Raw genomic sequence first — 23,120 nt, 5'->3', positions numbered from 1 at the left:
TAATTATAGCAAAGCTTTAGTAATAAAGATAATTATTGTAATATAATATTAACAACTAAGGTAATAATTGTAAAACTATTGTAATATTTAAAGTAATTATGGTAATATCATAGTAATAGTTTAAGTAATTATGGTAATATTATAGGATTTGTTATTAAGGTAATTATCCAATATTTCTTTTCAGTATGTTACGGCAGTTAAAATGTTTTGGATAAAATAACTTTATTAACGCAAGAGAGGAAAGAATCGTGAATAAAAACCTGACTTAAGTTAAACTTGTCACATTCATATGCCAAAATACACAAACTTAACACGACTGCACATACACACTTGCTGTAAGTGTTGCAACGTACAGGAATATTGTGTTTCGTGTGTTGTAACACAGGAAGAAGGTCTTGTGAGTGTTGCAAATTTGAAAAAGGTGTTGTGTGTGTTGCAAATTTGAATAAAGTGTTGTGAGTTTTACAACACTGAAATGAGGAGTTATAAGTGATGGAACTCAAGAAGGTGTTACGAGTGTTGCCGAACATAACTTGTTGTGAGTGTTGCAACAAAATATTATATTTCCAGGGTTGTAACTCATAAATAACATAATGTGAGAATTGCAACATTGTATTACTGTGTTGTAACCTGTGAACATCCACAGCACAATATGCCTGCCTTGCATCACAGCACGATATTTCTGTGTTGCAACAAAAACACTTTATTTCAAAGTTGCAAAACATATTTATAAGTTTTACAACATTCACAACACATTATTTATATTATAACACTCCCAATGCGCTATTGTATTCCAAGAATCACAACGTGTTATTGTCTTGCAACACAACTCACATCACGTCATTGCTGTGTTGTAACACTCACATCACGGTATTACAGTGTTGCAATTTTGCAACTCTCACTATGCAATTTCTGTGTTGCAACACTCACGTTAGGACCGTGATGCAACACTCACGTTAGGACCGTGTTGCAACACTCACGTTAGGACCGTGATGTAACACTCACGTTAGGACCGTGATGCAACACCCACGTTAGGGCCGTGATGCAACACTCACGTTAGGACCGTGATGCAACACTCACGTTAGGACCGTGTTGCAACACTCACGTTAGGACCGTGATGTAACACTCACGTTAGGACCGTGATGCAACACCCACGTTAGGGCCGTGATGCAACACTCACGTTAGGACCGTGATGCAACACTCACGTTAGGACCGTGATGCAACACTCATGTTAGGACCGTGATGCAACACTCACGTTAGGACCGTGATGCAACACTCACGTTAGGACCGTGTTGCAACACTCACGTTAGGACCGTGATGTAACACTCACGTTAGGACCGTGATGCAACACTCACGTTAGGACCGTGTTGCAACACTCACGTTAGGACCGTGATGCAACACTCACGTTAGGACCGTGATGCAACACTCACGTTAGGACCGTGATGCAACACTCACGTTAGGACCGTGATGCAACACTCGTGTTAGGACCGTGATGTAACACTCACGTTAGGACGGTGATGCAACACTCACGTTAGGACCGTGATGTAACACTCACGTTAGGACCGTGATGCAACACTCATGTTAGGACCGTGATGCAACACTCACGTTAGGACCGTGATGCAACACTCACGTTAGGACCGTGTTGCAACACTCACGTTAGGACCGTGATGTAACACTCACGTTAGGACCGTGATGCAACACTCACGTTAGGACCGTGTTGCAACACTCACGTTAGGACCGTGATGCAACACTCACGTTAGGACCGTGATGCAACACTCACGTTAGGACCGTGATGCAACACTCACGTTAGGACCGTGATGCAACACTCACGTTAGGACCGTGATGCAACACTCACGTTAGGACCGTGATGCAACACTCACGTTAGGACCGTGATGCAACACTCATGTTAGGACCGTGATGCAACACTCACAACTCAACATTCCCATCAAGCGTTTAACATTGTATTCTTGCCAGATATTAATGTTTTATTGCTAATATGTAAATTTTATAAAAGTTAGTGATTGAATAAATCAACAAAAGGTGATAGAAAATATAACTAACAAGTGATTAAATAGATGAATTGAAAATGAATTAATAAATAAAACGTGAGTGAATAAGCAAATTAAATTAGATTGGACAGCTAACAAAGGTGATTAACTATAGCAATATAGGTGAGAAAATATCTAAAAACGGGTGATTGCTTTGGTAAATGATGCTTTAACAAGTCGATAAAATGACATAAATAGATATATTGAAGTTGATGTAATCTATATAAATAAAAATGTAAATGTTCGTTTGCTCAAAATCGCTAATCTCCGAAAGTTCTTCACCGATTGCTTTGACATTTTCACCACAAAGTTCCATTCACTTCCGAGCAGGTTCTTATATACAAACTATAAATGTCACATCTCTGACGGTAAAAATATGCTTTTTTTTTTAAACTGTATTATTTTTTAAATATGTGTTTGTCATGTGAGGGAAATCTTCAAAACATCATTACCGATTGCTTTGAAATTTTGACACAACGTCGGTCGGGAGCCGGTCGGCCGAACGGACAGCACACTGGACTTGTGATCCTGTGGTCCCGGGTTCGATCCCGGGCGCCGGCGAGAAACAATGGGCAGAGTTTCTTTCACCCTATGCCCCTGTTACCTAGCAGTAAAATAGGTACCTGGGTGTTAGTCAGCTGTCACGGGCTGCTTCCTGGGGGCGGAGGCCTGGTCGAGGACCGGGCCGCGGGGACACTAAAGCCCCGAAATCATCTCAAGATAACGTTGCATTCGAATAGGCGCGTGTTTCTATATTCCTACTATATACATGCCTCACCTGCAACAGGTAAAAATATGTTTTCTTGGAAAAAAGCGCCATCTGTTGAACGTAAGAGCAGCACACACTGTAATCTCCAAAAGTTCTTCACCAATTGCATTGAAATTTTGACACACATTCTATTCGAATACACGCGTGTCTTTATATATCTAATATAAAGATGCCGCACCTGTGACAGGTAAAAACAAACTTTTTATGAAAAACAGCGCCATCTGTTGAACATAATAACAACACACGCTATACAAAATATGTCATGATTCCATTTCATTGTTTCCTTTTGCATTGATAAATTGAATTTTCATAGATTTCGATTTTTTTTCATTTGGATTTAATTATTTTGTGTGACATTGTGTTGGAATTCATCTGTATTGTTTACGATACCGTTCATTTCGTGAGTTCATTTTTATTTTTTCATTGATTTTCATTTCGTTTTTTAATTAGTTTTTCATATATATATATCAGTGATAGGAACATCTGATCATTTGATATTCCAAATTTTCTGATGGGAACATCAGATCATTTGGGAATGCATTGGACAAGGGAGTGGGGAATGGTGGGAAGGAAGAGGAGACAGGAGTGGGTGATGGTGGGGGAGGACAAGGGGACAGGGGAGTTGGGGATGGGGGGAATGAGGGGATAGGGGAATGGAGAATTGTGTGGAGGACAAGGGGACAGGAGAGTGGTGAGAGCGAGGGGATGGTGGAGGGGAGAATGGTAGGGAGGAAGAGGGGACAGGGAATGGGAGATAGAGGGGAGGATGTGCGGACGGTGTAGTGGGTAATGGTTAGGAGGACATGGGGACGGTGGAGTGGGGGATGGTGGGGGGGAATCAGGAATGGGGGACAGGGGGGGGGGAAATGGTGGGAAGGACGAGGAGACGGGAGAGTGGGGAATGGTTGGGAGGACGAGGGGACGGAGGTGTGAGAAATTGTTGCGAGGATGAGGGGACGAAGGAGGGGGGGGAGGAATGGTGAGAAGGACAAGGGGATGGGGGAGTTGAGGATGATGGGGATGCAGGGACAAGGGAAAAGAGAATGCGGGGGGAGGACAAGGGGACAGGGGAGTAGGGGATGGTGAGGAGGACGAGGGAATGGTGGAGGGGGGGAATGGTAGTGAGGACGATGGGACGGGGGTGTGGATAATGGTTAGGAAGACGAGGGGACGGTGGAGTGGGGATGGTGGAGGGGACAAAGGAATGGGGGGAGGGTGGGAATGGTGGGGAGGACGAGGGAACAGGTGAGTGGGGAATAGTTGGGAGGATGAGAGGCCGGGTTAATGAGGAATGGTTGTGAGGATGAGGGGACGAAGGAGGGGGAATGGTGGGGAGGACTGGGAGACAAGGAAAGGTTGCTGTGGCTCAGCAACACGCACATGCCTTGCTGAGCCACAGCAACGCTTGGCCGGGTACAGCTAGTCTATATAAATAAAAATGGAAATGTTGGTTTGCTCAAAATCACTAATCTTCGAAATTTCTTCATCGATTGCTTTGAAATATTTACTCTATGTTTCATTCCCATCTGAGCGGGTTTTTAAATGCACACAATATAAATGTCAAGTCTCTGACGGGAAAAAAACATTTTTTTTTTTAAATTCTGTGTTTTTTTTCATGTGAGGGAAATCTTTGAAACCACTTTACCGATTGCTTTGAAATTTTGACACAATGTTGCATTTGAATAGGCGCGTGTTTTTATACCTACTAAATACATGCCTCAACTGTGACAGGTAAAAACATGATTCTTTTGAAATCTAGCATCCTCTGTTGCACGTAATAGCAACACACGCTGTACTAAATATATTCCGATTCCATTTTAATGTTTATGATTTCATTATTAAATTGAATTTTCATGGATTTCAATTTATTTTCATATTGACTTAATTATTTTGTGTGACATTGCATTGGAATTGAGCTGTGTTGTTTACCATACCGTTCATTTCGTAAGTATAAGTATAGATGCCTCAACTGTGACAGGTAAAAAAAAATTTTTTTTGAGAAACAGCTCCATTTGTTGCACGTAAGAGGAACACACGCAATACTAAATATGTTACGATTCCATTTCAATATTTCCGATTTCATTGATAAATTGAATATTCATGGATTTCAATTTATTTTCATTTTGATCTAATAATTTTGTGTGACATAGCATTGGAAGTGAGCTGTTTTGTTTACTATACAGTTCATTGCGTGAATATAGTTTATTTTTGTATTTTTTCATTGGTTTTTCATTTCGTTTTTTAATTTCTTTTCTTACATACTGTTAATCACAATTACCTCTTACGTAAACTCCATCATTATGGAATTCGAGGCCATTCACTGGACTATATCCAATCCTATCTTAGTGATAATTCACTTCAGACTATAAAGACAGTCTATAATTAAGACTATAATTAAGAATTCAGGCAATAAAGAGATTAGTATATTCTATTGACAATATATTCCATTATGTAATGACTTAGTACGTCAACGTTTGCACTATGGAGCATATACAACAACTACTGTGTAAACAGGAGGATGGGTCGCGACGTTGACATACTGTGCCGTTCTCTGTTGTGTTAGGATAAGGTCACTTACGCGCGAGAGTTTGTTGACGTTGGCAGACTTGAGGAGGACGGGCTGGATCACGGGGCCAAGTGTGACATCGCTGTCAAGAGTGTTATGTCGGTCTTGTCTGAGGTCAACCCCTAGAGTTGGCCTAAATAATCGCCCCCGGGTGGGCTCGAACCACCAACCTTTCGGTTATAACAGCCGAACGCGCTAACCAATTGTGCCACGGAGGCTCGAGGAACGGACTAAACAAATTTTTGATAAGGCGGAATTACTTAGATATCGAAGTGTAATAATTATCTGAGTTTACCTGAGAGCTACTAATAGTGGCCTCGATGAGGACAGGAGGCCGGCGGCTTGTCGAAGGTCCCCCCCATTTGCCTTTATGATCTTTTCCTGATGATGATAATTCCTATAGTGGCCTAATGCCTAAAGTAACCTTGTGTCTAGTGGTCACGACGGAGACAGGAAGCCGGCAGCTTGTCAATGGTTCCCCCATTGTTCCTAAGTTTCCTCCTTTTCTTTCTTCCCTAATTTTCCTCCTTTCCCCCCACAAAAAAGAGTAACAACAACAAAAAAGACTCTGGGGTTGGAGTCCCTGTGCTTTCTTTTACCAACTTCGAGGTTAACTCCGGAGCTGGAGCCCCCTGGGGGCAGTTCCTTGTTGCCTTCAACCTCGTTCTGACAGTTCCTGCGACGGCGCTGGACCCAGTCTTAGTGGCGTTTACCTTTACAATTGAGACGTTCGGTGCTGTGGAGAGGGCGACCTGCTGCATGGGTGACAGCTTCTCCCCTGTATCAACCTATCCCGGCTTTACGCCCTGGAGAGGCCACTCCAGACCGACAACCAGAACGGAACTCCATAGTCTCCTATGACAGATGGACGCCTACTACTTGGATGGTCCACCAGTTTTTACATTCTTGTAAAGCCACTAGCACGCATAGCGTTTCGGGCAGGTCCTGTATCCTAATACGGCTAAGTCCTAAGATTAATATTAATCTTAATTAATAACTCCGGAATACACCCCGTCAAATCGTTTCACTGCTGGGTGAAGAGAGGCGTAATGTTAAGGATTGGAACACAGTCAATCCTCCCCAGCCAGGATACGAACCCAGACTTAATTGTTCGCGAAGTGCGGGTTACCTTGAGGTGCTTCCGGGGCTTAGCGTCCCCGCGGCCCGGTCGTCGACCAGGCCTCCTGGTTGCTGGACTGATCAACCAGGCTGTTGGATGCGGCTGCTCGCAGCCTGACGTATGAGTCATAGCCTGGTTGATCAGGTATCCTTTGGAGGTGCTTATCCAGTTCTCTCTTGAACACTGTGAGGGGTCTGCCAGTTATGCCCCTTATTTGTAGTGGAAGCGTGTTGAACAGTCTCGGGCCTCTGATGTTGATAGTTCTCTCTTGAACACTATGAGGGGTCTGCCAGTTATGCCCTTTATGTGTAGTGGAAGCGTGTTGAACAGTCTCGGGCCTCTGATGTTGATAGAGTTCTCTCTCAGAGTACCTGTTGCACTTCTGCTTTTCAACGGGGGTATTCTGCACATCCTGCCATACCTTCTGGTCTCATGTGATGTTATTTCTGTGTGCAGGTTTGGGACCAGCCCCTCAATTATTTTCCACGTATAGATTATTATGTATCTCTCCCGCCTGCGCTCAAGGGAAGGCTCTTTAGTCGGTCCCAGTAGTTTAGATGTTTTACTGAGTGGATTCTAGCAGTAAAGGATCTCTGCACGTTCTCCAGGTCAGCAATTTCTCCAGCTTTGAAAGGGGCTGTCATTGTGCAGCAGTACTCCACTCTAGAGAGCACAAGCGTTTTGAAAAGTATCATCATCGGTACAGCATCTCTAGTGTGAAAAGTTCTTGTTATCCAACCTGTCATTTTTCTTGCAGTTGTGACGGCTACTTTATTGTGTTCTTTAAAGGTAAGGTCTTCCGACATGAGTACACCCAGATCCTTTACATTGCCTTTTCGTTCTATGTTATGATTTGCCTGAGTTTTGTACGTGGTTTCCGTTTTTATATTTTCACTTTTCTGTAGCGCATGAGCTGGAACTTATCATCGTTAAACACCATATTATTTTCTGTAGCCCATAGAAAGACCTGGTCTACATCTGATTGGAGGTTTGCCGTGTCCTCTATGTTGCCTACTCTCATGAAGATCCTAGTGTCATCTGCAAAGGATGATACAGTGCTATAGGTTGTGTTCGTGTCTATGTCCGATATGAGGATGAGAAAAAGTACTGGAGCAAGCACATTACCCTGTGGGACTGAGCTCTTCACGATAGATGAGCTGGATTTTATTTTGTTGACTATTACACATTGGGTTCTGTTAGTCAGGAAATTGTAGATCCATCTGCCTATTTTTCCGGTAATTCCTTTTGGACGCATTTTATGTGCAATAACACCATGGTCACATTTATCAAAAGCTTTTGCGAAATCTGTGTAAATTACATCAGCGTTTTGTTTGTCTTCCATAGCATCTAATGCCATATCATAGTGGTCCAGCAACTGCGACAGGCAAGAGCGCCCTGTTCTGAAACCTTGTTGTCCGGGGTTATGGAGATGCTGTGATTCCATGTATTTTGTGATCTTACTTCTTAGCACTCTCTCATAAATTTGTATGATGTGCGATGTTGAGAAGTTCATTCTTTGAGTTCATTTGAATTTGAATTTGAGTTCATTCTCACTTGAGAATGAACTCAAATCGGTCAGGCGCAGACTGTCACAGTGAGAGGGTGTGTTTGCTGGAGCTCCGATTGTAGTAATATTATTACAGCAGTAATGGAAGGATCAGTGAAGGAACTGATGAGTCTAGTTGGAACTCTGAGGACGGAGTTGGATTCGCTACGGGAGGAGGTACGACAGCTGAAACAACATCAGGAAGAAACAAAGGAGGCGACCAGTATTCAAAAGACCTCGTCTTGGCAAGTTGTAAAGGACTTGTTGTAAAGTTGTAAAGGTTGTAAACTTGTTGTAAGTTGTAACTTGTTGTTACTTGTAAGTTACTTGTAAGTAACTTGTTACTTGTAAGTTACAACTTGTTGCAAGTTGTAAAGGTCCAAGGTCTTAAGAAGACCTTGGCAAAACCGACAACTAATAGCCTACACCTAAGGACTTTTAACGCATTTGACGTATTAGAGGACGAGTGCTGCGGTGAACCTGTAGTTCAACGAGGAGGGAAAGGCAAAGCAACGAGGAGCATTGGAGCGCAGGTCCCTCAAAGTGCTCGAAAGAAAAAGGGAGAAACGAAGCGAATTTTGGTTGTGGGAGATTCCCAGGTGAGGTATTTAGACAGAACGTTTTGTGCCAGAGATAGGGGGAACAGGTTAAGGGTTTGCAATCCGGGAGCTGGAATTGGTGATATTGTTGGAAACAGGAATGATATTATGACGGGAAATTGGAACAAACCCATTATTTGTATTAGTTCAGGGGGTAATGATGTTGGACGAGTTAGGAGAGGAACCAATACAGAGATTCAGGACAGCCATAGAATTAGTTAGGAGCAAGGGAGGAATCCCGATCATATGTGGCATTCTTCCAAGAAAGGGAGTGGGAAATGAATGGATGTCGAGGGCACTTGGTGTCAATTGCCGGCTGGAAAGATATTGCAAATAAAATGCAATATTTTTCATAGACAACTGGGAACACTTCTATGGAAGAAATGAAATGTATGCTCGTGATGGAGTGCATCTATTGAGGGCTGGGGTTGCTGTTGTTGCGAACTCGTTGGAACCAGTGATTAGAGAACATAAGAACAAAGGCAACTGCAGAAGGCCTGTTGGCCCATACGAGGCAGCTCCTATTTATAACCACCCAATCCCACTCATATACATGTCCAACCCATGCTTGAAACAATCGAGGGACCCCACCTCCACAATGTTACGCGGCAATTGGTTCCACAAATCAACAACCCTGTTACTGAACCAGTATTTACCCAAGTCTTTCCTAAATCTAAACTTATCCAATTCATACCCGTTGTTTCGTGTTCTGTCTTGTGTTGATACTTTTAATACCCTATTAATATCCCCTTTGTTATGTCCATTCACCCACTTGTAAACCTCTATCATGTCACCCCTAACTCTTCGCCTTTCCAGTGAATGCAACTTAAGCTTTGTTAATCTTTCTTCATATGAAAGATTTCTAATTTGGGGAATTAACTTAGTCATCCTACGCTGGACACGTTCAAGTGAATTTATATCCATTCTATAATATGGCGACCAAAACTGAACTGCATAATCTAAATGGGGCCTAACTAGAGCAAGATATAGCTTGAGAACCACACCAGGTGTCTTGTTACTAACGCTGCGATTAATAAATCCAAGTGTCCGATTTGCCTTATTACGAACATTTATGCATTGATCCTTTTGTTTTAAATTCTTACTAATCATAACTCCCAGATCCCTTTCGCAATCCGACTTCGCAATCACAACACCATCTAGCTCGTATCTTGTAACTCTATCAGCATTACCTAACCTCAGAACTTTACATTTATCAGCATTAAACTGCATCTGCCATTTCAAAACCCTATCTAGATCAACTTGAAGTGATAGTGAGTCCTCCTCCGAATTAATTTCCCTACCGATTTTCGTATCATCGGCAAATTTGCAAATGTTGCTACTCAAACCTGAATCTAAATCATTTATATATATTATAAACAACAGAGGTCCCAGGACAGAGCCTTGAGGCACTCCACTTACAACATTTTCCCACTCTGACTTGATTCCATTTATACTAACTCTCTGTTTCCTTTGGTATAGCCATGCCCTAATCCAGCTTAATATAGCACCCCCAATACCATGAGACTCTATTTTTTTAATCAGTCTTTCATGTGGCACTGTATCAAAAGCTTTGCTAAAGTCAAGGTATACAACATCGCAATCCTTACCACTATCAACTGCCTCAACAATGCTAGAATAAAAAGATAACAAATTTGTTAAACATGAACGGCCATTTATAAAACCATGTTGCGACTCAATTATTAATTTATGTTTTTCAAGATGAAGACGAATTTTATTTGCTATTATAGATTCGAGTAACTTTCCCACAATAGACGTTAGGCTAATTGGTCGATAGTTAGACGCAAGTGATCTATCTCCTTTCTTAAAAACTGGTATCACATTAGCAACTTTCCAAAACTCTGGCACTCTGCCTGACTCTATTGATTTATTAAATATGGTTGACAGTGGGTCACAAAGCTCCTCTTTGCATTCTTTAAGCACCCTGGCAAACACTTCATCCGGCCCTGGGGATTTGTTTGGTTTGAGTTTTACTATTTGTTTAAGAACATCCTCCCTGGTAACTGCTAAACTCGTCAACCTGTCCTCGTCCCCACCCACATAGACTTGTTCGGCTGAAGGCATATTGTTAAGTTCCTCTTTAGTAAATACAGATACAAAATATTTATTAAAAATACTACTCATCTCTTCATCACTATCTGTTATTTGACCTGTCTCAGTTTTTAATGGACCTATCCTTTCCCTAGTCTTAGTACGATATAACTGAAAAAACCCTTTAGGATTTGTCTTTGCTTGCCCTGCTATGCGAACTTCATAGTTTCTTTTTGCTTTCCTTATCTCTTTTTTAACATTTCTAACCAGTTGTACGAATTCCTGTTCTAAAGTGACCTCCCCATTTTTAATCCTTTTGTACCAAGCTCTCTTTTTACCTATAAGGTTCTTCAAATTCTTTGTTATCCACTTTGGGTCATTAGTATTCGATCTATTCGATCTATTCGATCTAAAGACTGTACCTCTCTCAACCAGTTTAAGATAAAAACGAAACACTACCTAATAAATTCCCTGTAATCTACCTCACTCCTCTATTGTCAACCCATGTCTGTTATTTTCTTTTTATTTTCTTTTTTTTTTCTTTTTTTTTTTTTTTTAATCAACACTGTTTGTCAACCTATTGTATTTGTGCTGCTTTTTCAGTCATGTTCCCCCTTTTTTTTTATCTTTATTTGTATTTGTTCTCAACATCTTTTATTCTTTATGCTCAATTAGTATTAAGTTCTTGATATTAATGTTTTTCTTGCCCGAAACGCATTGCGTAATAGTGGCTTTAGGCATTGTATGTACTAGCTCTATCTATATATCAATCCATTAATGTAACATCACTTGTATGTATATACCTTACCTGAATAAACATCTGAATCTGAATCTGAATTCAATTTGTATGGTATACTACGTTCCTGTGCTTTGTTTAGAATATTCTTAAATAAGTTATATATTGAATCCACATCGAAATCCCCATTTAAGTCACCTATCGCTGGGTTCATGTCTCGCTCCAAGACCGGCCCACACCCCATACCCAAGACTTTCCAATCAATTTGACCCAAAAAATTTCTTAGGCTATTAAAATCAGCTTTTCGAAAATCTGGCACTTTAACAGAATTTTCTCCTACTGGTCTATTCCATTCTATGCTAAATCTGATTTCTTTGTGATCACTGCTCCCTAGCTCACTCCCTATTTCGATGTCATTAATTTGCGTTTCCCTGTTAGTTAATACTAAATCTAAAATATTATTTTCCCGTGTTGGTTCCTTAATGTGTTGCGTAAGAAAGCAATCGTCAATTAATTCTAGAAAATCTTCTGCTTCACTATTCCCTGTTTTGTTCAACCAGTTTATTCCGCTAAAATTAAAGTCACCCATGACATAAATACTGTTAGATCTAGATGCTCTAGATATTTCATCCCATAGATGCTTTGCTTCCATTCTGTCTAAATTTGGTGGCCTATATATTACTCCTATTATAATATTATTAGCTTTTTCGTTTAATTCAATCCAAATAGTTTCTGTGTGTGGCTCTGTTTTGATTCCCTCTTTGAGACTACATTTCAAATTGTCCCTAACATATATGGCTACTCCACCTCCTCGTCTAATATATCTATCTGTGTGAAATAGTTTAAATCCATATATTTGATATTCAGCTAATAGCTCTCTATTTTCTACATTCATCAAAATTTGGTCTAAATTTGGTGGCCTATATATAACTGCTATTATAATATTATTTGCTTTTTCGTTTAATTCTATCCAAATAGTTTCTGTGTGTGGCTCAGTTTTGATTCCCTCTGAGACTACATTTCAAATTGTCCCTAACATATATGGCTACTCCCCCTCCTCGTCTAATATATCTATCTGTGTGAAATAGTTTAAATCCATTTATTTGATATTCAGCTAATAGCTCTCTATTTTCTACATTCATACACGTTTTGGTAAGTGCAATAATATCTATTGTTTCTGTGCAGACAAGAGCATTTAATTCGTTAATTTTATTTCTTAGACTTCTACTGTTAGTGTAATATACCCTAAGTGAATTGTTATTTTGAGACCCTTCTCTTTCCCTGATCATTTTGCCAATTCCTTTCTCCCACAAACACATACTTTTATAACCTCCTTCCTCCAAATCAATTCCCATACCACTATCTACTAACAGTTTAAACCCAAACAAACACCTCTAACAAAGCTTAAGTTGCATTCATTGGAAAGGCGAAGAGTTAGGGGTGACATGATAGAGGTTTACAAGTGGGTGAATGGACATAACAAAGGGGATATTAATAGGGTATTAAAAGTATCAACACAAGACAGAACACGAAACAACGGGTATAAATTGGATAAGTTTAGATTTAGGAAAGACTTGGGTAAATACTGGTTCAGTAACAGGGTTGTTGATTTGTGGAACCAATTGCCGCGTAACATTGTGGAGGTGGGGTCCCTCGATTGTTTCAAGCATGGGTTGGACATGTATATGAGTGGGATTGGGTGGTTATAAATAGGAGCTGCCTCGTATGGGCCAACAGGCCTTCTGCAGTTGCCTTTGTTCTTATGTTCTCTAATCACTGGTTCCAACGAGTTCGCAACAACAGCAACCCCAGCCCTCAATAGATGCACTCCATCACGAGCATACATTTCATTTCTTCCATAGAAGTGTTCCCAGTTGTCTATGAAAAATATTGCATTTTATTTGCAATATCTTTCCAGCCGGCAATTGACACCAAGTGCCCTCGACATCCATTCATTTCCCACTCCCTTTCTTGGAAGAATGCCACATATGATCGGGATTCCTCCCTTGCTCCTAACTAATTCTATGGCTGTCCTGAATCTCTGTATTGGTTCCTCTCCTAACTCGTCCAACATCATTACCCCCTGAACTAATACAAATAATGGGTTTGTTCCAATTTCCCGTCATAATATCATTCCTGTTTCCAACAATATCACCAATTCCAGCTCCCGGATTGCAAACCCTTAACCTGTTCCCCCTATCTCTGGCACAAAACGTTCTGTCTAAATACCTCACCTGGGAATCTCCCACAACCAAAATTCGCTTCGTTTCTCCCTTTTTCTTTCGAGCACTTTGAGGGACCTGCGCTCCAATGCTCCTCGTTGCTTTGCCTTTCCCTCCTCGTTGAACTACAGGTTCACCGCAGCACTCGTCCTCTAATACGTCAAATGCGTTAAAAGTCCTTAGGTGTAGGCTATTAGTTGTCGGTTTTGCCAAGGTCTTCTTAAGACCTTGGACCTTTACAACTTGCAACAAGTTGTAACTTACAAGTAACAAGTTACTTACAAGTAACTTACAAGTAACAACAAGTTACAACTTACAACAAGTTTACAACCTTTACAACTTTACAACTTTACAACAAGTCCTTTACAACTTGCCAAGACGAGGTCTTTTGAATACTGGTCGCCTCCTTTGTTTCTTCCTGATGTTGTTTCAGCTGTCGTACCTCCTCCCGTAGCGAATCCAACTCCGTCCTCAGAGTTCCAACTAGACTCATCAGTTCCTTCACTGATCCTTCCATTACTGCTGTAATAATATTACTACAATCGGAGCTCCAGCAAACACACCCTCTCACTGTGACAGTCTGCGCCTGACCGATTTGAGTTCATTCTCAAGTGAGAATGAACTCAAATTCAAATTCAAATGAACTCAAAGAATGAACTTCTCAACATCGCACATCATACAAATTTATGAGAGAGTGCTAAGAAGTAAGATCACAAAATACATGGAATCACAGCATCTCCATAACCCCGGACAACAAGGTTTCAGAACAGGGCGCTCTTGCCTGTCGCAGTTGCTGGACCACTATGATATGGCATTAGATGCTATGGAAGACAAACAAAACGCTGATGTAATTTACACAGATTTCGCAAAAGCTTTTGATAAATGTGACCATGGTGTTATTGCACATAAAATGCGTCCAAAAGGAATTACCGGAAAAATAGGCAGATGGATCTACAATTTCCTGACTAACAGAACCCAATGTGTAATAGTCAACAAAATAAAATCCAGCTCATCTATCGTGAAGAGCTCAGTCCCACAGGGTAATGTGCTTGCTCCAGTACTTTTTCTCATCCTCATATCGGACATAGACACGAACACAACCTATAGCACTGTATCATCCTTTGCAGATGACACTAGGATCTTCATGAGAGTAGGCAACATAGAGGACACGGCAAACCTCCAATCAGATGTAGACCAGGTCTTTCTATGGGCTACAGAAAATAATATGGTGTTTAACGATGATAAGTTCCAGCTCATGCGCTACAGAAAAGTGAAAATATAAAAACGGAAACCACGTACAAAACTCAGGCAAATCATAACATAGAACGAAAAGGCAATGTAAAGGATCTGGGTGTACTCATGTCGGAAGACCTTACCTTTAAAGAACACAATAAAGTAGCCGTCACAACTGCAAGAAAAATGACAGGTTGGATAACAAGAACTTTTCACACTAGAGATGCTGTACCGATGATGATACTTTTCAAAACGCTTGTGCTCTCTAGAGTGGAGTACTGCTGCACAATGACAGCCCCTTTCAAAGCTGGAGAAATTGCTGACCTGGAGAACGTGCAGAGATCCTTTACTGCTAGAATCCACTCAGTAAAACATCTAAACTACTGGGACCGACTAAAGAGCCTTCCCTTGAGCGCAGGCGGGAGAGATACATAATAATCTATACGTGGAAAATAATTGAGGGGCTGGTCCCAAACCTGCACACAGAAATAACATCACATGAGACCAGAAGGTATGGCAGGATGTGCAGAATACCCCCGTTGAAAAGCAGAAGTGCAACAGGTACTCTGAGAGAGAACTCTATCAACATCAGAGGCCCGAGACTGTTCAACACGCTTCCACTACACATAAAGGGCATAACTGGCAGACCCCTCATAGTGTTCAAGAGAGAACTATCAACATCAGAGGCCCGAGACTGTTCAACACGCTTCCACTACAAATAAGGGGCATAACTGGCAGACCCCTCACAGTGTTCAAGAGAGAACTGGATAAGCACCTCCAAAGGATACCTGATCAACCAGGCTATGACTCATACGTCAGGCTGCGAGCAGCCGCATCCAACAGCCTGGTTGATCAGTCCAGCAACCAGGAGGCCTGGTCGACGACCGGGCCGCGGGGACGCTAAGCCCCGGAAGCACCTCAAGGTAACCCGCACTTCGCGAACAATTAAGTCTGGGTTCGTATCCTGGCTGGGGAGGATTGACTGTGTTCCAATCCTTAACATTACGCCTCTCTTCACCCAGCAGTGAAACGATTTGACGGGGTGTATTCCGGAGTTATTAATTAAGATTAATATTAATCTTAGGACTTAGCCGTATTAGGATACAGGACCTGCCCGAAACGCTATGCGTGCTAGTGGCTTTACAAGAATGTAAAAACTGGTGGACCATCCAAGTAGTAGGCGTCCATCTGTCATAGGAGACTATGGAGTTCCGTTCTGGTTGTCGGTCTGGAGTGGCCTCTCCAGGGCGTAAAGCCGGGATAGGTTGATACAGGGGAGAAGCTGTCACCCATGCAGCAGGTCGCCCTCTCCACAGCACCGAACGTCTCAATTGTAAAGGTAAACGCCACTAAGACTGGGTCCAGCGCCGTCGCAGGAACTGTCAGAACGAGGTTGAAGGCAACAAGGAACTGCCCCCAGGGGGCTCCAGCTCCGGAGTTAACCTCGAAGTTGGTAAAAGAAAGCACAGGGACTCCAACCCCAGAGTCTTTTTTGTTGTTGTTACTCTTTTTTGTGGGGGGAAAGGAGGAAAATTAGGGAAGAAAGAAAAGGAGGAAACTTAGGAACAATGGGGGAACCATTGACAAGCTGCCGGCTTCCTGTCTCCGTCGTGACCACTAGACACAAGGTTACTTTAGGCATTAGGCCACTATAGGAATTATCATCATCAGGAAAAGATCATAAAGGCAAATGGGGGGGACCTTCGACAAGCCGCCGGCCTCCTGTCCTCATCGAGGCCACTATTAGTAGCTCTCAGGTAAACTCAGATAATTATTACACTTCGATATCTAAGTAATTCCGCCTTATCAAAAATTTGTTTAGTCCGTTCCTCGAGCCTCCGTGGCACAATTGGTTAGCGCGTTCGGCTGTTATAACCGAAAGGTTGGTGGTTCGAGCCCACCCGGGGGCGATTATTTAGGCCAACTCTAGGGGTTGACCTCAGACAAGACCGACATAACACTCTTGACAGCGATGTCACACTTGGCCCCGTGATCCAGCCCGTCCTCCTCAAGTCTGCCAACGTCAACAAACTCTCGCGCGTAAGTGACCTTATCCTAACACAACAGAGAACGGCACAGTATGTCAACGTCGCGACCCATCCTCCTGTTTACACAGTAGTTGTTGTATATGCTCCATAGTGCAAACGTTGACGTACTAAGTCATTACATAATGGAATATATTGTCAATAGAATATACTAATCTCTTTATTGCCTGAATTCTTAATTATAGTCTTAATTATAGACTGTCTTTATAGTCTGAAGTGAATTATCACTAAGATAGGATTGGATATAGTCCAGTGAATGGCCTCGAATTCCATAATGATGGAGTTTACGTAAGAGGTAATTGTGATTAACAGTATGTAAGAAAAGAAATTAAAAAACGAAATGAAAAACCAATGAAAAAATACAAAAATAAACTATATTCACGCAATGAACTGTATAGTAAACAAAACAGCTCACTTCCAATGCTATGTCACACAAAATTATTAGATCAAAATGAAAATAAATTGAAATCCATGAATATTCAATTTATCAATGAAATCGGAAATATTGAAATGGAATCGTAACATATTTAGTATTGCGTGTGTTCCTCTTACGTGCAACAAATGGAGCTGTTTCTCAAAAAAAATTTTTTTTTACCTGTCACAGTTGAGGCATCTATACTTATACTTACGAAATGAACGGTATGGTAAACAACACAGCTCAATTCCAATGCAATGTCACACAAAATAATTAAGTCAATATGAAAATAAATTGAAATCCATGAAAATTCAATTTAATAATGAAATCATAAACATTAAAATGGAATCGGAATATATTTAGTACAGCGTGTGTTGCTATTACGTGCAACAGAGGATGCTAGATTTCAAAAGAATCATGTTTTTACCTGTCACAGTTGAGGCATGTATTTAGTAGGTATAAAAACACGCGCCTATTCAAATGCAACATTGTGTCAAAATTTCAAAGCAATCGGTAAAGTGGTTTCAAAGATTTCCCTCACATGAAAAAAAACACAGAATTTAAAAAAAAAAATGTTTTTTTCCCGTCAGAGACTTGACATTTATATTGTGTGCATTTAAAAACCCGCTCAGATGGGAATGAAACATAGAGTAAATATTTCAAAGCAATCGATGAAGAAATTTCGAAGATTAGTGATTTTGAGCAAACCAACATTTCCATTTTTATTTATATAGACTAGCTGTACCCGGCCAAGCGTTGCTGTGGCTCAGCAAGGCATGTGCGTGTTGCTGAGCCACAGCAACCTTTCCTTGTCTCCCAGTCCTCCCCACCATTCCCCCTCCTTCGTCCCCTCATCCTCACAACCATTCCTCATTAACCCGGCCTCTCATCCTCCCAACTATTCCCCACTCACCTGTTCCCTCGTCCTCCCCACCATTCCCACCCTCCCCCCATTCCTTTGTCCCCTCCACCATCCCCACTCCACCGTCCCCTCGTCTTCCTAACCATTATCCACACCCCCGTCCCATCGTCCTCACTACCATTCCCCCCCTCCACCATTCCCTCGTCCTCCTCACCATCCCCTACTCCCCTGTCCCCTTGTCCTCCCCCCGCATTCTCTTTTCCCTTGTCCCTGCATCCCCATCATCCTCAACTCCCCCATCCCCTTGTCCTTCTCACCATTCCTCCCCCCCCTCCTTCGTCCCCTCATCCTCGCAACAATTTCTCACACCTCCGTCCCCTCGTCCTCCCAACCATTCCCCACTCTCCCGTCTCCTCGTCCTTCCCACCATTTCCCCCCCCCCTGTCCCCCATTCCTGATTCCCCCCCACCATCCCCCACTCCACCGTCCCCATGTCCTCCTAACCATTACCCACTACACCGTCCGCACATCCTCCCCTCTATCTCCCATTCCCTGTCCCCTCTTCCTCCCTACCATTCTCCCCTCCACCATCCCCTCGCTCTCACCACTCTCCTGTCCCCTTGTCCTCCACACAATTCTCCATTCCCCTATCCCCTCATTCCCACCATCCCCAACTCCCCTGTCCCCTTGTCCTCCCCCACCATCACCCACTCCTGTCTCCTCTTCCTTCCCACCATTCCCCACTCCCTTGTCCAATGCATTCCCAAATGATCTGATGTTCCCATCAGAAAATTTGGAATATCAAATGATCAGATGTTCCTATCACTGATATATATGAAAAACTACTTAAAAAACGAAATGAAAATCAATGAAAAAATAAAAATGAACTCACGAAATGAACGGTATCGTAAACAATACAGATGAATTCCAACACAATGTCACACAAAATAATTAAATCCAAATGAAAAAAAATCGAAATCTATGAAAATTCAATTTATCAATGCAAAAGGAAACAATGAAATGGAATCATAACATATTTTGTATAGCGTGTGTTGTTATTATGTTCAACAGATGGCGCTGTTTTTCATAAAAAGTTTGTTTTTACCTGTCACAGGTGCGGCATCTTTATATTAGATATATAAAGACACGCGTGTATTCGAATAGAATGTGTGTCAAAATTTCAATGCAATTGGTGAAGAACTTTTGGAGATTACAGTGTGTGCTGCTCTTACGTTCAACAGATGGCGCTTTTTTCCAAGAAAACATATTTTTACCTGTTGCAGGTGAGGCATGTATATAGTAGGAATATAGAAACACGCGCCTATTCGAATGCAACGTTATCTTGAGATGATTTCGGGGCTTTAGTGTCCCCGCGGCCCGGTCCTCGACCAGGCCTCCGCCCCCAGGAAGCAGCCCGTGACAGCTGACTAACACCCAGGTACCTATTTTACTGCTAGGTAACAGGGGCATAGGGTGAAAGAAACTCTGCCCATTGTTTCTCGCCGGCGCCCGGGATCGAACCCGGGACCACAGGATCACAAGTCCAGTGTGCTGTCCGTTCGGCCGACCGGCTCCCGACCGACGTTGTGTCAAAATTTCAAAGCAATCGGTAATGATGTTTTGAAGATTTCCCTCACATGACAAACACATATTTAAAAAATAATACAGTTTAAAAAAAAAAGCATATTTTTACCGTCAGAGCTGTGACATTTATAGTTTGTATATAAGAACCTGCTCGGAAGTGAATGGAACTTTGTGGTGAAAATGTCAAAGCAATCGGTGAAGAACTTTCGGAGATTAGCGATTTTGAGCAAACGAACATTTACATTTTTATTTATATAGATTACATCAACTTCAATATATCTATTTATGTCATTTTATCGACTTGTTAAAGCATCATTTACCAAAGCAATCACCCGTTTTTAGATATTTTCTCACCTATATTGCTATAGTTAATCACCTTTGTTAGCTGTCCAATCTAATTTAATTTGCTTATTCACTCACGTTTTATTTATTAATTCATTTTCAATTCATCTATTTAATCACTTGTTAGTTATATTTTCTATCACCTTTTGTTGATTTATTCAATCACTAACTTTTATAAAATTTACATATTAGCAATAAAACATTAATATCTGGCAAGAATACAACGTTAAACGCTTGATGGGAATGTTGAGTTGTGAGTGTTGCATCACGGTCCTAACATGAGTGTTGCATCACGGTCCTAACGTGAGTGTTGCATCACGGTCCTAACGTGAGTGTTGCATCACGGTCCTAACATGAGTGTTGCATCACGGTCCTAACGTGAGTGTTGCATCACGGTCCTAACGTGAGTGTTACATCACGGTCCTAACATGAGTGTTGCATCACGGTCCTAACGTGAGTGTTACATCACGGTCCTAACGTGAGTGTTGCATCACGGCCCTAACGTGAGTGTTGCATCACGGCCCTAACGTGGGTGTTGCATCACGGTCCTAACGTGAGTGTTACATCACGGTCCTAACGTGAGTGTTGCATCACGGTCCTAACGTGAGTGTTGCATCACGGTCCTAACGTGAGTGTTGCAACACGGTCCTAACGTGAGTGTTGCATCACGGTCCTAACGTGAGTGTTGCATCATGGTCCTAACGTGAGTGTTGCATCACGGTCCTAACGTGAGTGTTGCATCACGGTCCTAACGTGAGTGTTGCATCACGGTCCTAACGTGAGTGTTACATCACGGTCCTAACGTGAGTGTTGCAACACGGTCCTAACGTGAGTGTTGCATCACGGTCCTAACGTGAGTGTTGCAACACAGAAATTGCATGGTGAGAGTTGCAAAATTGCAACACTGTAATACCGTGATGTGAGTGTTACAACACAGCAATGACGTGTTGTGAGTTGTGTTGCAAGATAATAACACGTTGTGATTCTTGGAATACAATAGCGCATTGGGAGTGTTATAATATAAATAATGTGTTGTGAATGTTGTAAAACTTATAAATATGTTTTGCAACTTTGAAATAAAGTGTTTTTGTTGCAACACAGAAATATCGTGCTGTGATGCAAGGCAGGCATATTGTGCTGTGGATGTTCACAGGTTACAACACAGTAATACAATGTTGCAATTCTCACATTATGTTATTTATGAGTTACAACCCTGGAAATATAATATTTTGTTGCAACACTCACAACAAGTTATGTTCGGCAACACTCGTAACACCTTCTTGAGTTCCATCACTTATAACTCCTCATTTCAGTGTTGCAAAACTCACAACACTTTATTCAAATTTGCAACACACACAACACCTTTTTCAAATTTGCAACACTCACAAGACCTTCTTCCTGTGTTACAACACACGAAACACAATATTCCTGTACGTTGCAACACTTACAGCAAGTGTGTATGTGCAGTCGTGTTAAGTTTGTGTATTTTGGCATATGAATATGACAAGTTTAACTAAAGTCAGGTTTTTATTCACGATTCTTTCCTCTCTTGCGTTAATAAAGTTATTTTATCCAAAACATTTTAACTGCCGTAACATACTGAAAAGAAATATTGGATAATTACCTTAATAACAAATCCTATAATATTACCATAATTATTTAAACTATTACTATGATATTACCATAATTACTTTAAATATTACAATAGTTTTACAATTATTACCTTAGTTGTTAATATTATATTACAATAATTATCTTTATTACTAAAGCTTTGCTATAATTACTTTAATTAACTAGTACTATTAAATTACATAATTTAGTGAAAATATGAAATTTGTATGTCATTAAGTACCTTTTCACTGAAGTCGTCAACATAGAAATAAAAACTTCAAAATATTTGTTTAAGCTTCGATAAAACATTTGAAACCTAAGATAAGAAAAATATACTTAATATTCAGTTTTCTCTGCCTCGCGTTCATTACTAAAAACAGATAAAATGTACAAATCAGGTTTAGGTTTCATTAGTACTTAAACGTTAAGCAAGATGAGCCACTGTCTATTAGGGTGTTGAAGCTGTTAATAGATGCACATAAACAACCAATTCGAACAAATTATTTATTTATTAAATAAATACTAAGTAGAATAACACCCAGATATACCTTAATAACATTGAGAAAATAACTTTGTACAGTTCGCTTTGCTTAGTTCGATTGAGATCTATGGTCCATAAAATATGTTTTCTGGTTCAATCCCCGAAGGTACAATTGTCCTTACCACCACTTTCCTTACCACCGTTTTTTCACTCCATACTTTTGCTTCTTGCAGGGTCGGCGTTCGATCCCCGATGGTCCAAGTGGTAGAGCACCGTTCCTTCACTCCGTCCTCACATCCCAGCCCATCCTAATGGCCCTTCCAAGTGTTATATATTCATACTGGCCTGGCGCTTTCACCTCATCATTTCCTTACCTTACCTTACATCCTCTTCTCATAAAGATTAATTTTCCTTCCCGACTTTCTCCTTCTCACGCCTCAGTTGTCAGTTGATGATGTATGATGAAGTGGATGAATGTATGACTGCTGAGTTCTTCATTAAGCAGGAAGAGTCGTGGCCAGACTGGGAGGTCGGACCCGGTGTTCACGCGGTCACCAGTTGGACCCGGTGTTCACGCGGTCACCAGTTGGACCCGGTGTTCACGCGGTCACCAGTTGGACCCGGTGTTCACGCGGTCACCAGTTGGACCCGGTGTTCACGCGGTCACCAGTTGGACCCGGTGTTCACGCGGTCACCAGTTGGACCCGGTGTTCACGCGGTCACCAGTTGGACCCGGTGTTCACGCGGTCACCAGTTGGACCCGGTGTTCACGCGGTCACCAGTTGGACCCGGTGTTCACGCGGTCACCAGTTGGACCCGGTGTTCACGCGGTCAACAGTTGGACCCGGTGTTCACGCGGTCACCAGTTGGACCCGGTGTTCACGCTGCCACC

The sequence above is a fragment of the Procambarus clarkii genome, chromosome 60 (genome assembly GCF_040958095.1).
Source record: "Procambarus clarkii isolate CNS0578487 chromosome 60, FALCON_Pclarkii_2.0, whole genome shotgun sequence".
NCBI classification, from domain to species: Eukaryota; Metazoa; Arthropoda; class Malacostraca; order Decapoda; family Cambaridae; genus Procambarus; species Procambarus clarkii.
The sequence above is the reverse complement of the archived record's forward strand: the minus strand, read 5'-3'. Positions refer to the sequence as shown.